The sequence below is a fragment of the Tiliqua scincoides genome, chromosome 1 (assembly GCF_035046505.1).
Source record: "Tiliqua scincoides isolate rTilSci1 chromosome 1, rTilSci1.hap2, whole genome shotgun sequence".
Classification (NCBI taxonomy): domain Eukaryota; kingdom Metazoa; phylum Chordata; class Lepidosauria; order Squamata; family Scincidae; genus Tiliqua; species Tiliqua scincoides.
In genome coordinates this window covers 213,932,717-213,951,153 of record NC_089821.1, presented here as the reverse complement: position 1 = coordinate 213,951,153, position 18,437 = coordinate 213,932,717, and the positions used below count along the sequence as shown (strand labels likewise).

Sequence of the window (18,437 nt, the reverse complement as noted above, 5' to 3'; positions counted from 1 at the left end):
TGGCATCCCAGAAAGCTGTGCAACATAATGCCTAGCTAGATGCGACTGCCCAGGACGTCCCTGTGCCCAGATCTACATGGCAATCATGTGGTGCGGAGGTGGAATGGTAAGCTCCGCTCATGGAGCGGAGGGCTTTTCCCGAACCCCAGATCTGCCCCCTGGGCTGGGGTTTGGAAAGCCCTGTGCTAGATAACTGTTCTTAAGTAACAGCAGCAACTGTTACCCTGCACATGCCTGATCTCATCTGATCTCAGAAGCTAAGCAGGGTCAGGCCTGGTTAGTACTTGGAGGGGAGACTGCTTGGGAATACCGGGTGCTGTAGGCTTATACCATAGTCTTTCAAGACTGAAGGTTGCCAACCATTGTCAGATATTCTAAAATTCTCTTTGGACTAGCTTACTTTAAACGAACGTGTCAAAGCCTGAGAATGAAATATGAAATCATAAAGAACAGGTGATATTAAAACATTCTCTAGCGTTCATTACTTCCCATAGAGAGGATCTAAAGCAGCGTTTTTCAACCGCTGTGCCACTACACTAGTGTGCTGTGAGGCTGCTTCAGGTGTGCCGCGAAATCAGAGCAGACAGGCAGCAGCCACACACGCGGGGGAAGCGGCTGCTTTGAGCCTTACATGCAGCAGGAGGAAAAGGAGCAGGCAGTCAGCCAGCGAAGAGGCTGGTTGTGGCTGCTTTGCACCTTCTGCTGTTGCTTGCTCCTGAGCCAGACGAAGGCTGCAACCCGATCCTGATTTACCTGGGAGTAAGCCCCATTGACTATTATAGGGCTTACTTCTGAGTAGACACGCCTATGATTGGGTAGTAAGTTCTTGCCTCCTCTGCGTGCTGATTGGGCGACCAGAGAAGCTTGGAGAAGGTTCCAAATGGAGTGAGTAAGAACGAGGGAGTCAGGAGCAGGCAAGCAGGTATGAAGCAAGTGAGTCTGCTGAGGCCACCAGCCTAAGAACTGACTGGCTCAAAGGGTCCTGGATAGTCCCCTTTCCTTGCCACAGTTTGCCTGAAACTCCCCAAAGTGACCCTCCCTGCATTGCCTTTTGCCTTTTAGGAGAAGGGCACTGGGCCCCAATCCTCTCCATACTTACCTGGGAGTGGTTGGTTGGCAACCTTCAGTCTCGAAAGAATATGGTATAAGCCTACAGCACCCGGTATTCCTATGTGGTCTCCCATCCAAGTACTAACCAGGCCTGACCCTGATCAACTTCTGAGATCATGGGGCTTACTTCTGCATAGGCATGCCTAGGATTGGGCTTTTGGTCACACTTTTTTTTTCTTAAATACAGGAGCAGGCAATTGGCCCTTCTCCCCACCCCACTCCCTCCCACAGGCACACTGCCCCCCAAATCTCATAATTGCAGTCAACACCTCTCTTACTGTCCCTCCCTTCACTCCTCCACACCTTCCAAAGGTTCAGAATCACTTGCTTCAAGTTCTCTCTTCCCCCCACTCCAGCTGAATCCTGTAGTTGCTTCACTCATGTCTCTTCATTGCCCCTCTCCCCACAGCTCTCCTATGTGTTCAATCTGACCTCTCTTTGCCAGCACTTTCTCGCATAACATTTTAATAACATTTTTCATCCTTTTCACAATCACATATCCTTTCCTCTCCAAGCTTCTTGTGAGTTTCTTTGTCATGTAATAATATAATTGTATTGATTATATTAACAATTAATTGTAATGTAGTGATTTAATGTAAGTAAAAAACTGGTAGTGTGCCCTGACAATTTTAGTGCCTTGTCGGTGTGCCGTGAGCTGAAAAAGGTTGAAAATGGCTGATCTAAAGATTGTTTCTCTAAAACTCAATTCAAGCTCTCAAGACTCCATCCAAACCTCTACAACAAGATGTCATCTCATGCTTTGTTGTGTACTTTGGAAAGGAAGAGTAATCTTGTAAATTCCCATCTCATAGCATGGTGAAATTTCCACCCAGGATCAGTGGTACTTGTGTACAGCCATGTCCTATCCCCTTTTCCTCTCCTTACTGTCTTTGGTTCTTTGCCAGCAAAATAGCTGATGCAGAACCAAGGAGACCCATAGGAAAAGTTGAGGTTTATCTCAGGGTAAGGGGACAAAAGGGGATTTGGATAGAATTGGGGCCTGCATCTCTATGCACTTATCAACATCCTATAAACCAGGTGCCCCAAGTAGCCATAAGGCAGATCTTAGGCAGAAGTGATCACTTGGCAATGTCCTTGAAAATATCACTAGAACACCATGCAGCAACACGGTCCCCAGGATAATGCCGGGGTGACAGGGGCTTGATTTTACTCACTAGCAGTAATAGCAACAGCCTCCTGGGAGTGCCTTCAAAAATCTAAAAATAAAGATCCGGACTCACTTCCAGTTTTTGATTGCGAATCAGGAAGTGGATCATGATCTTTATTTTTTTATTCTCCAAGGCTTGGCGAGCCCTGTGGAGACTTCCACAGGGCTCCCCGAATGCCTGGGAGGTTGGTGCTGATACCAGTGAGTAAAACAAAGCCCATATTGTGCCTGGCAGTGGCGTGCTCCTGGGGATCGCGTCACAGCATTCCCCCCTCCCCATGCCTTAAAGGGGCAAAAACAGAGCTCCTCAGGCTGGGGCATCACAATGCCCCAGTCTGAGCACCTCTGTATTAGGAGATTGGCTGCTGTTATTGCTGCACTTACATACTCCTGCTTCCCTTTCCATGTTTCTTATCCCCCCCGCCCCATTTTTATGTTAGTCCAGTAGGCTTCAGACACTGCAACTCTTTAGCAATCTAAATAATAGCAGCACATAAACAAATATACAACAGATTTACAATTGTGAACTTATTTGTTGAAAAATAGAGTCTACTATTTCAAAAACGAACCTTTATGTAAATATGTAGGTAAATATACCCAGGAGTGTAGTTTAAAAGTGCTCACATTCAGTTCACTGTAGCATCCTATGCCTTCTTGGCATTATGCTAGCCTTAAAACAGCTTTCTTTAAACCGTAAAGGAAACTTTATAATGCTGCTTATTTGCAGGAGAATGGAAAAAAAACAACTCACACTCAATTCAACATTTCCCCTCTTTCTACTCTCAATTTTTCTTTGGGCCTGTTTTTAATTAAATATTGTTTGTTACCCTCAAGGCTGTCATTAATTAAGGGAGGCTTTTTGAAAATCCTTCACGAATACTTGGAACGTTTCTCTTTTAAGGAATGACTTGAAAAAATACTCAGTGACTATCATCTGTGTCTGTGACATCCTGTAGCTGACTTTATTCAGACTTACAACTCCTTTATAGTAAGGATTCCCCTTGATGTTTTATTAACACATCTTTTCCTCTGACTGCAGTGGAATCTAATTTTCAACCTAGAAGCACATTTTTGTATGTAAATACCTAGAAAGTGGAAAGAATAAGCGCTTGCATCTTACTGATTTCTATGCTATATTTGGAATATACAGGGAAAATTTAGCGCCTTGCAAAGATTAAAGTGCACTGGGAAAAGCTGTACATAGTGTGTGTTTTCAGCACATCAGACTGTGGCTCTTAAGGTAACACTGCTACTTTGATACCTAATTAACAGCCCAATTCTAAAGCCAGGCATTGCCGGTGGCCCCTGCTGACCCAACAACACCCACTGCAAAAGTGCCGTAAAGCATGCTGTGGTACCAAGGAGGGGAAGGTGCTGGCAGGGTAGCCAGCACCAGTTGGCGCTGGGTCTCTGTGCTGGTTAGTGGCACACCTGGATCCAGGTACAGTAAGTTACTGGGCAGGAGAAGGTGGCGGGAATGGGTGGAACTGGAGGGGTGAGCCAGGGCAGTTTCAGCCTGGGAAGGGGTGGGGACAGCAGCCCTAGCTGCCACTGAATCCTATCCCCCCTCCTGGACACTGGAGCCCGGCACAGGTCTCCTCGGTTCTGCAGCAGTGATTGAGCTGGCGCAGATTCAAGCAGACCTAGAGGGGCTGCCGGGACCTGACATGGGGTAAGGGAATTGGTTTATTCCAAGGAAACTTCCAACTGCTTCCCTGGCCCCACAGGATATAGTGGCTGCCATTTCAGTGCTGTTGTACAGTGGGGCAGCAGCCCCAATAGGATTGGCCTTAAGTTTCATTCTTCAATTGAAGTCAACATATATTATTAAGGGGTGTTACTTCAAACAAAATAATTCAAACTGTAATTGGCTTGAATTGTACTCAAAGATTACATTCCAGAGTTAGCACGTAAAGCTAAAATTGTGTATACTCAAAAATTACCTTGAAAATCCCCTATTTATTTATTTATTGGAGTTGTGGCATGAAAAAGGCTGAAGACCACGTGCCTGTACTAATTAAACTGTTGTTTTTCTGTTTCCCAAGGGTGGGTATTTAAATTTGTGTATGTAAAATGTATTTAAGATCTGGGCTGTCTATGTACTATAGAAAGAGGTCCAGACTGTCTTAATCAAGAAAGCAGTTTCAATTAAAAGTGCCATTAATATCACCTATATTTTAGGTACTGATGTAAGTACTATATTTTAGGAGGATTAATTATATGTAAATAAAGATAAACAGTAATTAAAAGGTAAGCATTAAAGTAAATAATTCAGTGTTGGAAACTGCTATGAAAGAGCAAAACGAAGTCCCTTCATTACATTTTTATTTTCATACACTCCTACTAATTCAATAATAGCACATGTGATAGAAATACTGTATTTTCCACTAAGCATAGCATCATGGAAATTTAGTATAACTTATGCTGATCTGAATGAAATAATTTTGACTGGAATAGGAGATGAAATTTGGTTGCAAATCCTACTGAATTAACTTATGTAAGTGTTTAGGATTGCAATCTTAGGGCCCAATCTTGGTTGCAAATCCTACTGAATTAACTTATGTAAGTGTTTAGGATTGCAATCTTAGGGCCCAATCTTGGTTGCAAATCCTACTGAATTAACTTATGTAAGTGTTTAGGATTGCAATCTTAGGGCCCAATCTTGGTTGCAAATCCTACTGAATTAACTTATGTAAGTGTTTAGGATTGCAATCTTAGCACCCAATCTTATCCAAATTTCCAAATTTCCAGTGCCGGTGCAGCCTCAATGCAACCCAGAGGTAAGGGAACAAATGTTCCATTACCTTGGGAAGGCCTCTGCGACTGCCTCCCCACCAAAAGGACGCAACACACACTCATTGGCACCACTGCACTGGCCCTGGAAAATTGGATAGGATTAGACCCTTAGTCAAAATATATGCAAACTCTCATGAATTCAGAATCCCAGAAACTGACATTTAATGTTCATAATTTCACTGGCCAAATTATATTTGGTCAGAGCGCTCACACAAACACACAAGCCTATATTTTAAGAGACGCAATCTAATTTACAACATAATTCTATTTGGGATTTCTTGGAAGTAAGTCCCATATTCAATTAGGCTTACTCTCAGGTAAGAGGGCATAGGATTGCAGCCTCAGCACAGTTACTCTATGAGAGTGACAATCTGATCAACTTGGCTGAAAGGCAAACTAAGAGAAAAACAGGTTCTATTTTTTTAAAGCAGGCAAAAAAAAAAAAAAATTCCTCTTGTGGCTGAAAGTAAATGAAATCTCTCCTCAGCCTTTCAACTTCTCTAAAGTGATAGGCAATAACAGAACTGCCAAATCAGGGTAAACCTGAAAAGAAACATTTTGTGGTCCATGACTGAAAGTGAACATAAAAGGATGTCAGGTAGATGGATGCTTTATTGCTATTTCATATTTGAAAGTGGCAAACAAGGACGAAATGCGGCTGAAGATGTGAAATTGCAAGTCTTCCATCTATTTCAGGGGACTTGGCAGATACAGCTAACCTTGTCTTTTGATCATGATCACACCCCCTGTGCCTTTCTACACATTGATCAGCTGTTCCACCTGATGAAAGCTTGTCATGGGGGGCACTCTGGGGATTTATATTTATATGCCCACATTTTCTATTATATTTTTATTGCAAGCAAGCTATGAATGCAAAGAAGGAGGTTAGTAAATACAGTTGCACAGCAGGGAGTGAACTGCTATTCATATCCAGAATGGAAAATCTTCAACTTCTTCTTTTGTTTATGAATTTGGAGTGATCAAAATACATCCCTGGCAGCTTCTTTGTCAATTCAAAATGCATGACTTTCTTACCTTTTCTTTTTTTAGTTCTGTTACATCTTATTTCTACATACTCCAATCCATCTTGCTCCTTCCTGTGTTCCCTTCAACAGGTTTATTCTTTCAAAAAAGCTATGGGCCTTTAATTGAAACAGATTCATTTTATGTATTATTTTTTCTCTCGCAGTGACTGCAGTGGAAAAGAACATTACAAAAAGATCATAGTGGTAAGGATTCTCTCACACTGCCTCTTAAGACAGCAATAAGAAATACTGCATCACAAGATTGGAAGAACAACTCAGTAGCACCTATTATGTTTCCTTGAAATAACATAATTATACCCATGGTTTTCTTGACAGATATTTATCTAACTATGCCTTCACTTAAAAATTTAAAAATGTGATTCCACCTTCTCTCCTGGTAATTTGATCCATTGCTCAATACACAGACAAAAAGTAAGACTGTAATCTGTTGAAAAATAAAGCTGGGAAGCAATAAACTAGAAATATTATTATATTATGATTCATATGATATAAACTAGTTTTTCTTTTATTTAATGAACGACCATATTTTTTAAAAAATTTTTGGTACCACCAAAGTAAGCAGGAAAGAATCTAAGGGCGAAATCATATCCTGCTCTGGAACAGGCAACTCAGGAAACTTGCATTGTATCCAGCGCAGGATAGGGGATAAATCATTTGAAATGATTTAGAATTTTTTTCCTCTGAAATTAATGAAATATTTGTACTCATTCATGTTTTCACTATAAGGGCTATTTTTAGGAATGGAACAGATACTGTATGCGGAAAGAGAGGAACATGTATTATTAAACTATTTTACTTATAGTTTACATTACATTATTGTATTTTATTGCCGTTAGCTACATTGGGGCCCTTTATTGCAAGGAAGGGAAAGGGTGGGCATGCTTTAATCAATCAATTAATTAAATGTGCTTCTCTTCTTCAACACAACACATTTTGTGCACAAACATGGGAGAAATGTTCTGGAAGCATGATCCCCATGAACAAAAACCTATTTTTTTGTTTCAAAAACCTACCCTTGCTAAATTAGTGACTACTTTTAACGAAGTTTGCATGCCAAATTTTCGTTTGTCCATGTGCAATAGACTTAATAGTTAATATATGGAGCTAATAGAGTTGACAGACAGCAAAATATTCACATTCCTAGAGCTGAATTAAATGGGATTGTTAGGCAAACGGATACTAAAGTCATGTATTGCTACCAATAACTCAGAAGCATATTGCAGTCTTTTAGGTAACTCATGTGGTTCAAAAGCTCCCCTGTAAAGCATTTTATATCCAAGGTAGCCACCAATTCATCAATCTGATTTAACTTGTTCATTTATCTTGTTTAGATGGATAGGTAAGATAAAGTTGAAGTAATATAGCCAGATTAACTATATTGCATAACATGATAGGTTCCAGAGATCAAGAAAGAGAAAAATGTGAGGCTCCTGGGATGATTGGTGACAAGCAAGTACTTTGCCAAAGGAATAAAATAAATGTCTTCAGACTATATCTGTTCCATTTTTATTTGATAAAAAGTGGTGTAATAAATCTGTTTCTAAACTCTTCCTGATTCATTTTTCTAAAGGACCACTGCGCAATTCCCAGTAGACACCTTGTTCCCTCCAGAATTTCTGATTTAAGAATGGAGTACGACGAAGGCTGTTTTCAAAGCTATTTTAATACTGCATACTACCTTTCAAAATGGGACCAGTACTACAATAATAGTTTAATAAACACATTCAATTATCCATATCAGAATTTTTCATCACATCATACATTTGCTGGGTGAAACATATATCATACTTCGGCCTGAATGGACAGAACACCCCACCCCCACAGGAGTTAAATTACTATGCTTGGGATGCAGCCCTCAAACTACTTTCTTGAGAAATTTTACTAAAATGTATGGAGTCACTCTATAGCAGTTATTGATCAGAACATTTTCTCATTGATAACCTTGCATAATCTTGCAACGATAAAAAAATTGCAATTTGTCGCTTCTTGGCATTTCCGAAGCACTCAACACCTTTGCACAGCCAATTAATTTTAGCAGATGATAATAGCAACAGTTTGCTAGGTACTGAAAATACTGGAATGAATCATGTCACATTATGGCAAGAATTCTTGAAGGTGTTCAATGGCTTTTTATATCCTAACATGCTGCCAGTTTCCAGGTGTTTAGCAAATCTTACAATGAAACATTGTTACTGTAAGGCTGGAGACTGCTCTGTAGATAGGATGTCATTATCACAACCATAATGAGAACTGTCACATTAGAATCTGTTCCTTATGGGTAAAAGATTTAAAAATATAAAATGTACATTATTAAATATGGTCATGACAGCTGTTTTGCGTGCGTCGTCTATTTCTTGCAGGTCATCAGAGAAGCCAGGTGTCATTGTCCTAACGTTCCAGGTGCCCAGCTTTAGGGCAGTAGTTTTCTGTTTTCTGTTGCATGGTGCAGAGTTGTCGATCCGCTTGTCGGTTTTCACCCTAAACCCCACACACCCCATGAGGTTAACGGACCGTGGCGAGGCAACACCTTACTGGCTGGGGACTGCCCAGCTTAAGGCGGGCGGTAGCTGCCCAATGAGATGCAATGATCTCTCCCACCGTCGGAAGCAGCCCCTGGCGTCATGCTCTACGCCAATCGAGCAAAGACTTATAACCGGTAAACTGCTGCTTCCCGTGTTGTGCCGACGCCGTATGGCGAAGTTGGAGTGTCCTCTCCAGTGCGCGAAGCTGAAACAGAGACGCCTGCGTTGGCTTGGTCATGTCGTGAGAATGGATGATGGCCGGATCCCAAAGGATCTCCTCTATGGAGAACTCGTGCAAGGAAAGCGCCCTACAGGTAGACCACAGCTGCGATACAAGGACATCTGCAAGAGGGATCTGAAGGCCTTAGGGATGGACCTCAACAAGTGGGAAACCCTGGCCTCTGAGCGGCCCACTTGGAGGCAGGCTGTGCAGCATGGCCTTTCCCAGTTTGAAGAGACACTTTGCCAACAGTCTGAGGCTAAGAGGCAAAGAAGGAAGGCCCATAGCCAGGGAGACAGACCAGGGACAGACTGCACTTGCTCCCGGTGTGGAAGGGATTGTCACTCCCGGATTGGCCTCTTCAGCCACACTGGACGCTGTGCCAGAACCACCTTTCAGAGCGCGATACCATAGTCTTTCGAGACTGAAGGTTGCCAATACTAATACTAAAAATATGGTCATGTATCTCTTACTGACCCAATTTTGCTAGCTTGCAAATTTTCTTTTCCATAAAGATTTTTCTCCAAATTTTTCACTTTCAATTACATCATCTCTAGAATATAAACTACAGCTGACCCACATCTTACACACATTTTACTTGTATGAATTCAACTACGTGCAGTCAGCTACCAAACAAAACGAAGAAGAACAGCAGTTTAAATAGTGCAGGCGATTCTGCCCGCCATTCCACTTACTTAGTGTATGCCCAAGAAGCAAGCCTGAGAGGGCATAGGACCCAATCCTGAACTCCCTCAGCGCTGGTGCTTTCAGCGTTGGCGCTGGGTGCTGCAAATGTGCTGTAAGTCACCTTCATGGCATCTGGAGAGGAATGTAGTTCCAGCTGCTGCTCCAGCAGTGCCAGCCAGCAGTAAGTAGTTTCAGGTGAGGGAGAGGCAGGGGCAGAACGGGGTGGGGGCGGGGCAGGGCAGGGCAGGGCAGGGGAGGCTCTGGGTGCAAGAGGGTGGGGACCGGCGGAGCCGGATCCTGGACTCCAGGTTGAGCCGGAAGGCCCAACACAGAGTCTCTCAAGTCTGCACCAGCAAAACAGCTGTTGCAGACTTGAGAAGCCCCATTGCGGGGCTTCGGGCTTCCCCCAAGGAGACCTCCAGCAGCCTCAGCAGTGCTGATGGATACAGCGGTAAGCCATTTTGGCGCTGCTGCACCTGGCACAGCCACCAGCTTCAGGATTGGGCTGTTAATTTGCTGTTCCCTCAGTCAGTATCAGATCCTACATGTCTCTCGTAGATTTAAAGAGACAGTCTATTTTTTGGATGTAAGAGATTTCTACAAAGTAGTTTTGAGTATACACGATGGAGTATACATGATTTTAGCTTTAGGCCTGACTCTAGAATGTAACCCTCATGTAAGATGAAGGCTGAATTTATATTTGGCCCTGATCCAAAGCTGTAAGCGTGTTGCAATTAATACATTGACCATTGATTTAACTTTTGAGAGAAATATGTATTTTGCAGTGGCAGTGTAAGTCCAAGCTGTCCCTGATTTTCAAGTGAACAGAGAAGTACTTGCTCATACAAGAGCATGGGTCCACTGGACCACCTGAGTGAGTAAGAGCCCAATCCTGAGCTTGGTGCTCCAGCTTTGTGCTGGAGCGCACTGTCGCTGACTGTTTACTGGTCAGCGGTAAAGCGAGTAGCCCCATTGTGGGGCTGCTTCCCTTACCTGGGAGAAGTCCCCTTTTCCTGAGGTGCCACCAGTGGCAGGCTGAGGTGCACAGGATGTGGCGGCAGCCGTTCTCGGTGCTGCTGCAGCCACGTGCCCTGGGCAGCTCAGGATTGGGCTATAAGACTGCACTGATAATGTGCATAAATACACTGAAAGAACAACATCTAAAGAACATCTAAAGAAATAAAGCAGAGACTGAATAGAGTGAGAAATAAAGTTAAATTACTGAATATATACCAGGCTGTGAGAAAGATCTCCATGTTAAGCAAATATATATAATGTTAAGCGAATATATATATATATATATATATATATATATATATATATATATATATATATATATATATATATATATATATATATAAACAAACTAGGGAAATCCTGGCCAAATTGATAGAAGAGACACTAAAGCATAACCCTATGTACTTTTACTTAGAACTAAGATTAAACGTATTCAATCAGCATTACTCCCAGGAAAATCTGTACAAGACTGAAAGGTAATGTTATTACACAAAGGAAGTAAGCAGATGGAAACTATGTTTACACAGATGAAGGAATGACTAAGAAACAAAAATTTCTTTGAAACCCTATACAAGTCAGCCAATTCAGCTGATGGTGAAAATCCAATAATTTTTAGTTAGAGCTGAGAGCTCCAAATCAAGTGAGATGCATAGAGAGAAAATGAAGGCAAAATCTGGACCACAAAAATAATATGAAAAACAATAAGGAGCTGCTACATTCCAATAATTTTCTCTCCTTGGCTCCTACATATACAGTCGTCAGGTGCAAACAGAGGATCTTGATCATTCCTCTCCCTTCGGTGAACCTAGTAGGATCTCCCACACTTTGCAAAACCCTGCGCCTTGAATGTCTATAGGCTTAATGTCTGTAAGACATGCAAAAACATTTCTGCTCTCCCAGTTTGAGAAACATTGCCTTAATGATCTGCTCCACAGGAGCAAGTAGAACAATAATTATTCAGAAATTAATTGTGACAGATACTATTGCTACAGGAAAAATATATTGGACAGGCACAGCATTTTGTAATATAAAAGCTTTTTACCAGGAGTCAATACCAACTCCTTCAAAATAATGAGTTAAAGTCTCTGTTCTATAATCACTGTGTACACATTAATAAAATTTTGACCCTTGCAAGCAAGGCAGCATGCAATTTATGTTATAATTTACATATTTCATCATAGCTGGCTGAGATGAGTTGAATCTTACACTCATTTTGTACAAACGAGTAGGGACTGATGAAAAGAGAACCTTGGCTGAGTGCTCTTGACTCTATAACTGACTCATGCTGCAAGTAAGAGAAATACAACACTGACTGACCAACTAAGCACAGTATGAAAGTTTTTTTCTTTTCTTTTTTATTTACATAGACTTAAATGTAGGGTCAAGGAGCTTGAGGACTTTTAAAGTTGGCAAGTTTGCTAATATCTGATTAGGTCATTGGCTGAAGCTCTTCACAGAATTGAATTAACCAGTTTATTAACGATAGTTTCTTCTCCTGCAACCTGATTCTTACTTTTCTATGGAGTACTAGAAATGAAGGCATATTTAACACATCAAAGGAAGAAAAATCAAAAAGCACAGCACAGTTGAGCTTAAACTAAATGAAAGGCTGTGATTCACTGAAATAAGACTTTCCAACAGCTAAAGGCATTAGAAGCTCTTAAATAATATTTGAAAGTTTCCTTATCTTTAATGTCATTTGAAACAAGCTGCCTAGCAACAATTACTGTCTTCACTGCACTTTTTTTAAACTCAGAAAGACTGCATTTTAATGCATTTTGACATTGTCACCTAAAATAGATCAGATTAGCTTGCTTGTTATGCAAGCAGTGTTGCCCCACAAATTATTGTTAGGAAATGTAATTTCATCAAACGACAGACAAAATGTATGCCACTTCCACTCTCAACAGCCTACTGTTTAATCTGAAATAACATCTGTGAAGTAACATGCAACATTGAGATCCAATTCAGCAGAAAAAAATGGCTGTAATTAAACATATTCCTCAATTCTGAAAGGTTGTATTCAGTTTCTGAAGATTCTTTCCTTTCTTTGTGAAACCAAAAGTCAAATAGAACATCTGTATTCTTTGTGTCCCTCGTTTACATGAAGTCACCTTTCCCCTTCATAATGATTTAGGATTCAGAGCTTCTCCTATTTCAAAAGTAAGTAAACATAAGATTAAAAAATCTGGAATTATGCTTAATAGCCACAATACTATAAAACTACACATTCTGCTTGATAGTGTGGCAATTTAGTTTTTTGCATAATTTGAATGAAAAAAGCCTGCTGGAAAAATTGCCTCCTTAACAGTCATAAATATTTGTGCCAGCTTCATACATCTGCAATCCTGGTATAATGTCATTGGCATTGCACTGGGAGAACAGACAGTTCAAATCAGAAAAAGCATTCAATTTGCTTACACTGCAAGGTTTCCAAGTTGGAAGTAAATATCTTTTGCAGTTACATTCTGTAAATGGTTTCAATTAGAATACTAAAGCAATTTATTTATTTTAAAAATTGTGCCCTGCCTTTTAAATTCAATGAATCCCTGAGGCAACATTGCTATAATTAAAAACCATAGTAATGGGCTAACACTCCTCAGCTTAATTTGGAAAACAGTAACCAATTATGAGCATCTTTGAAATACAATCATCCCCCCCCCCCCCCGGTTCTAAATTATCTCAAAATGCTTGCTGCACTACATAGTATTGTCTTAAACTGTCATATACTTTTCATTCAAGTCCTGGATACTACCTGCTGCTCAGACATAGCTAAGTAAAGACTCCCAAATGAGTACTTTTAAGGCTCCAAGTAACGTGGGCAAAAACCCAGGAAGTTCCATAGCTTAGTGGTGCACTTCTTGAGCTATCTAAAGCTGGGAAACTCCCCCCATCCAAGAAGCCCATAATGTCAACAGCAGCTATCTGACTGCAGGCCCATTGGCTGCAATAACATTCATGGGAGTGGCAAAGGTTTAAAGCCCCCTTCATCATTCCAGTTCAGATTGCCCCCATGGGTGCTCTTTACATATAAAAACACACATACACAGGGCCCAATAATCATCATGTGATTAATATCATGTCTAGTTTGACCCTCAGTCTTGTATTGCCCTGTGTTCGTTTTCATCAAGAAGTTGTGAATCTTGACTATTTCTTTTTCATTAATCATATAGATATTTCCCTATAGCACCTACTTGAGAATTTTAGTCAGCACAGGCTTTCAAAATGACTCAAATACTTAGATATTATCTAGCACTTCCCTTGGGAGTTTTGTCTATTTCACCCTCTAACAGATATCACTATGAAGAAATGGCCTACTTTTTCTTTGGCCCAATTTCATTCCATTATTTCAAGTTATGGTTTTGTTTTTGTTTTTTTCACTTGTCATGCCTTATAATGGCTTTCATTCTTGGCCATGAGTAGAAAATAGCTTTTAATGGAAGCTTTATTCCTCTGCTCCCCTTCTTCCTCGCAACATTGGTAAAATACATGCCTCTAGAAGACAAGGCAACAATTATAGGAACCAGACCACAGTGCTACTTGATACCAGTCCACTGCTCAACTTTGCCACCCCCCATTCTACTGCTTCTTTGGGAAGAGGTGGGCAAGATATTTTTAGAGTGAGTGAACCACACACATCCCAGAGTGGATGACCGTGTGTCAGACCTAAGCCAGAATCTGACCAGCCCTTCCTAGGAAACTCACATCTTTCATTCTGCATTTCTTTTTGACCTACCCCAATGCTGCTGTTTGGGGATGTTTTTACAGCTCATGTTTTGGTTTGCTTCTTTTACTTTTTAGATACCTTAGTATTATGCTAGCCCATAGTTTTTAAAAGTTAGTACAGAAAAACATGCATAGTTCCACCAATAATTTATCACTATGAAAGGTGAAATGAATTGAGGATTTTATGACATGACATGTAAATTATCTGCCACAGCATTTACCCAGCCCATGGAAATTGGCTGTCTGCTTCTGATGAGAAGGATTAGGGCTGTCCAAAATGATGAGAAAAGGATCTTTTATTCCCTGCAAAATATTTTCTTTAAAAAGACGATAACACTGAGAAATGCTAAGTGATTTGTGGCTACTTCAGATGAAAGTTGCACTGTTGCAAATGTCAGCTTCTCTTTTCCTTTTTTTCCAGAATGGGTAGCAGGGGGAAGGAAAAAAAAGAACAATGCAAATAATGTTTTCTCTTCCATACTACCATAGTATGTACTTTATCACCCAGTGGCTTTGTGTAATAACTGTTACTGAAAAGGCTAATTTAAGATCTAAATTTATTTTAATTAGGCTTTGTAATACTGCAGCAGATGTTAGTCTGTTTAAAGACAAACTCGCACTTGCTAAGAATTTCAATGAAGGCCCAGATTTAGACGCCACATTGGAATGGAACCAGAGAATAGAAAGAAGATATATTAGAACTGAAAACAAGACAAGAAAAAGAAGGGGGGGGGCTCTAAAAAAACACACAAAGACTTTTTCATTTTGTTAGACATGCCCTCTTATCAGCTACAGTACGGTAAAGTTGGGGTCGCGCAGCAGTATTAATAACTGCCAGTTGTTGTTAACTACCAAGGAACACTAGATAACCTTACTGAGAATCTATATCTGGATCTTAGGCAGCAGAGTAATGAGTCCCAGTGGATGAAAGCACCAGCCTTCTTTGTTGTAGTTATTGATCTCCTGTAGAATCCTGATGTGATTTAGATAAGAGAGGAAGAGATAATGGCATTGATTATTCTATTTAAGAGCCAGACTGAGACTAAACTCAGGTACAACACAAATACACATACACACACATACACAATCCACTTCATCATCCCATGTCTTTCCTTTATAGTTCAAGGCAACACAAAGTGTCACAGCAACAGACAGGGGCATACATCTTGCTGAGTGCGTAGCTAAGCCCTTTGATGTAATGAAACAGTAACATTTTTTTTCCTCACTCCCCTTTTTGCATAAGTATGCCTATAGAAGAAAATACCCAATGAATAGGGAACTCTGTAGCAGCAATGCTGGCATGGCTAAAGCAGATCTTCCTCTTGACAACAAAATATGCATAGCTAATGCAGATTTACATTCCCTCCTTCCCATTGTGCCTGCCAGCCTGTTCTGTTTAGAAGGTTTAGCAGCCTTTGAAGAGCTAAGTGTAGCAGCTGTTCAGCACTGGACACTGCAGAAAGCTGAAGAGAACAGTCTCTCTCTTTGAGGCACAGCCCTAAAATGTAAAATGGTATATGAATCACTTTAATCCCCACATGCTATTCAGGATGCTGGGTTTATTTTCCCCAATAAAGCCCTTAGCACAAGCCTGCACAACTTGTGACTCCTCAGTCCAAAGGCAAATCAACAGTCATGCATTGTGGCCTGTCAGGTGTGTATACCCTTTCCTATATTTGAAGTCCCAGAAAGATAGCAGATCAGTATTTTTACTGAGGACCCAGCAAGCTGCCATACATGCCTGGCAAGTGGCAGTCAGCTTGCTTAGTCACAACTTTTGTAGGCTGAACCAAGCATCTTGGACTCTATGGACTTATGGAACTGCTTTCACCCAATGTCCTATCACAGCCTCAAGTACCTCTAAATAATGGCAATCTTGAAAATGAATACACAAAGCTATTTTGGGAAGGGTTGGTATCCCAACTCCACATTTAATATTTTGCTAGTCTTCCATAGGCAGGAATGACCACCTTCCTGTAGCTGAAGGGACTGCATGTGTTAGATGCGTGTCCTTCTAGAGTGCAGTATATAGCCATTTCTTACAGTACAATCCTAACTGTAACATGAGCTGGTGCAACCATACCCATGCCAGCTCAGAATGTCACAAATGGGCCATAAGGCATGTTTCAGCCTACTTGGGAACCTGTTGGGCTAGCGCGAAGGCCCGTGGTGGTTTGGCAGCACCAGATTTGAACCCTGCGCTAGCCAGCAGAGGTAGGTTTGGGGTGGCTGGGGAGTTATTCAGGGTAAGGGGGACAATATTCCCTTACCCTGAGGAGACCTCCAGCCTGCTCTTATGGTAAATTGTTTTACTCTTTCTGACTGTAAACCACTCAGTATTCTAACAGAGTGACACAAAACAAAAAACCTCATGGCCTTAAGATAAACAGCGAAATTAAATTAAGAACCTTTTTTTCTACATTTGCTCTAGAACAGTGTTTTTCAACCTTTTCCATCTCATGGCACACTGACAAGGCATTAAAATTGTCAAGGCACACCATCAGGTTTTTGACAATTGACAAGGCACACCATGCTGCCAGCGGGGGGCTCGCATCCCCATTGGCCCTACTAATAAATGACCTTCCCCCAGATTCCAGTGGCACACCTGTGGACTACTCGTGGCACACCAATGTGCCACAGTACAGTGGTTGAAAATGGCTGCTCTAGAATCTCTCCAGCATTCAAAGAATATGAGGTTTTGTCAAAGACTTGCTCTTACTTGTTGGATTCAAGAAAAACAAAAAAGGTTTTTCTCGGAGTAGCAGACTCCTTCCTCATTACAGCAGTAGACCTAGCGCTCGGCAAATAGGGCAAATGCACCAGGAGCTCAGTCCGCACGCCTCTAGGACCATGTGGTAACCCTTACGGAGGCTCCTAACGCAGTTGGAAACCATACTTCCGGTTTTCCAGAAGTACAGTTTAAGACAGTGGGGAAGCCTCGGATGGCTTCCCCAGTCAGTCTACAGATTGTGTGAGACTCCGTCGTGCTGGAAAGATAGGGGGCAGCTTCGCAGACCTTTGCCCAGGGAGTGGGGAGGGGTAAATCTGCCACTGCCTCATTATAGTTACTAGTGCAATTCCCTACAGTTTCCAAGTGAAAAGTATTTTTTTCCCTGTCCAGTATGCAGACTGCTAGCACTCAAGAAACCGCAGTTGAAAGCACCCTCTAGCCTACAGAACTAACTTTGGATCCTGGCGTCTGTATCCAGGCCTCTCATCAGCAATGTCTTAGCCCAAGTTCTCCTATTTCTACTCACATTTTACTATATCAAGCAAATGTATTTTAATCAGCGATTCTAACTTTGAAATTCTGGGAATGAAACTGAGGAAGAAATAGGCCTTTTCATGCCTGCACATAGACCCATACTACAAAAATTTGAATGCTGCTGAAACTCACACAGCTGATAACATCTTTAATATCATTCAAATATGTTCTTGCTTGAAGGCTATTTATAATAGAACATTCCATTTCCACTCGTTCTTTTTTCTTTTACTGTTTGCCAGATTTTCTAAGATTCTTGTTCATAATAGTTTATCTCACATCTCTAATTAGCATGGGAAACAGATAAGCTTGACACCCCTCTTATTAAAATGGGCACTGACAAGACTGTAACTCTCATATTTGGACAATGAGCACTACATAAAAAAAGTGAAAATTAGGTTAACTCTTCCAGCCACCCTCTGTTCTCTCTCTACCTAATACTAAAAAGCTTTCCCCCCCACCTCCTTCAAAACAGTTTTAGATTGCTTTGTAGTGTTTAATTAATGTATTATTCATTGAGAGCAATCAGCCCTGTTTCATTTTAAATACAGCCGGCATTTTGCATTTTATCTCTTTGTGAATGTTCCATTCTCTTTTTAGATCTAAGATGCAAAGATGCCCTATTAGCCTGCATTTTACAAAGTTGCTTTTCTGTCACTTTTGGCTCACTGTTATTCACCATCTGATTTCCCAGCTGAAGGCTAAGGCATCAGGAATTCTCTGCACTGGAACAGAATGCATTGGTCTGTTCTCTTGGCTGGAAAAAATGGTTGGCAAAACCTTCAGTCTCGAAGGACTATGGTATAAGCCTACAGCACCTGGTATTCCCAGGCGGTCTCCCATCCAAGTACTAACCAGGCCTGATCCTGCTTAGTTTCCGAGT

General features: G+C 41.2%; 1 pseudogene; it reads left to right on the top strand.

Moving 5' to 3' along the window:
- The first annotated feature begins 205 nt into the window (after window positions 1-205).
- On the top strand, window positions 206-325 carry LOC136637217 (5S ribosomal RNA; annotated as a pseudogene).
- The last annotated feature ends 18,112 nt before the right edge of the window (window positions 326-18,437 follow it).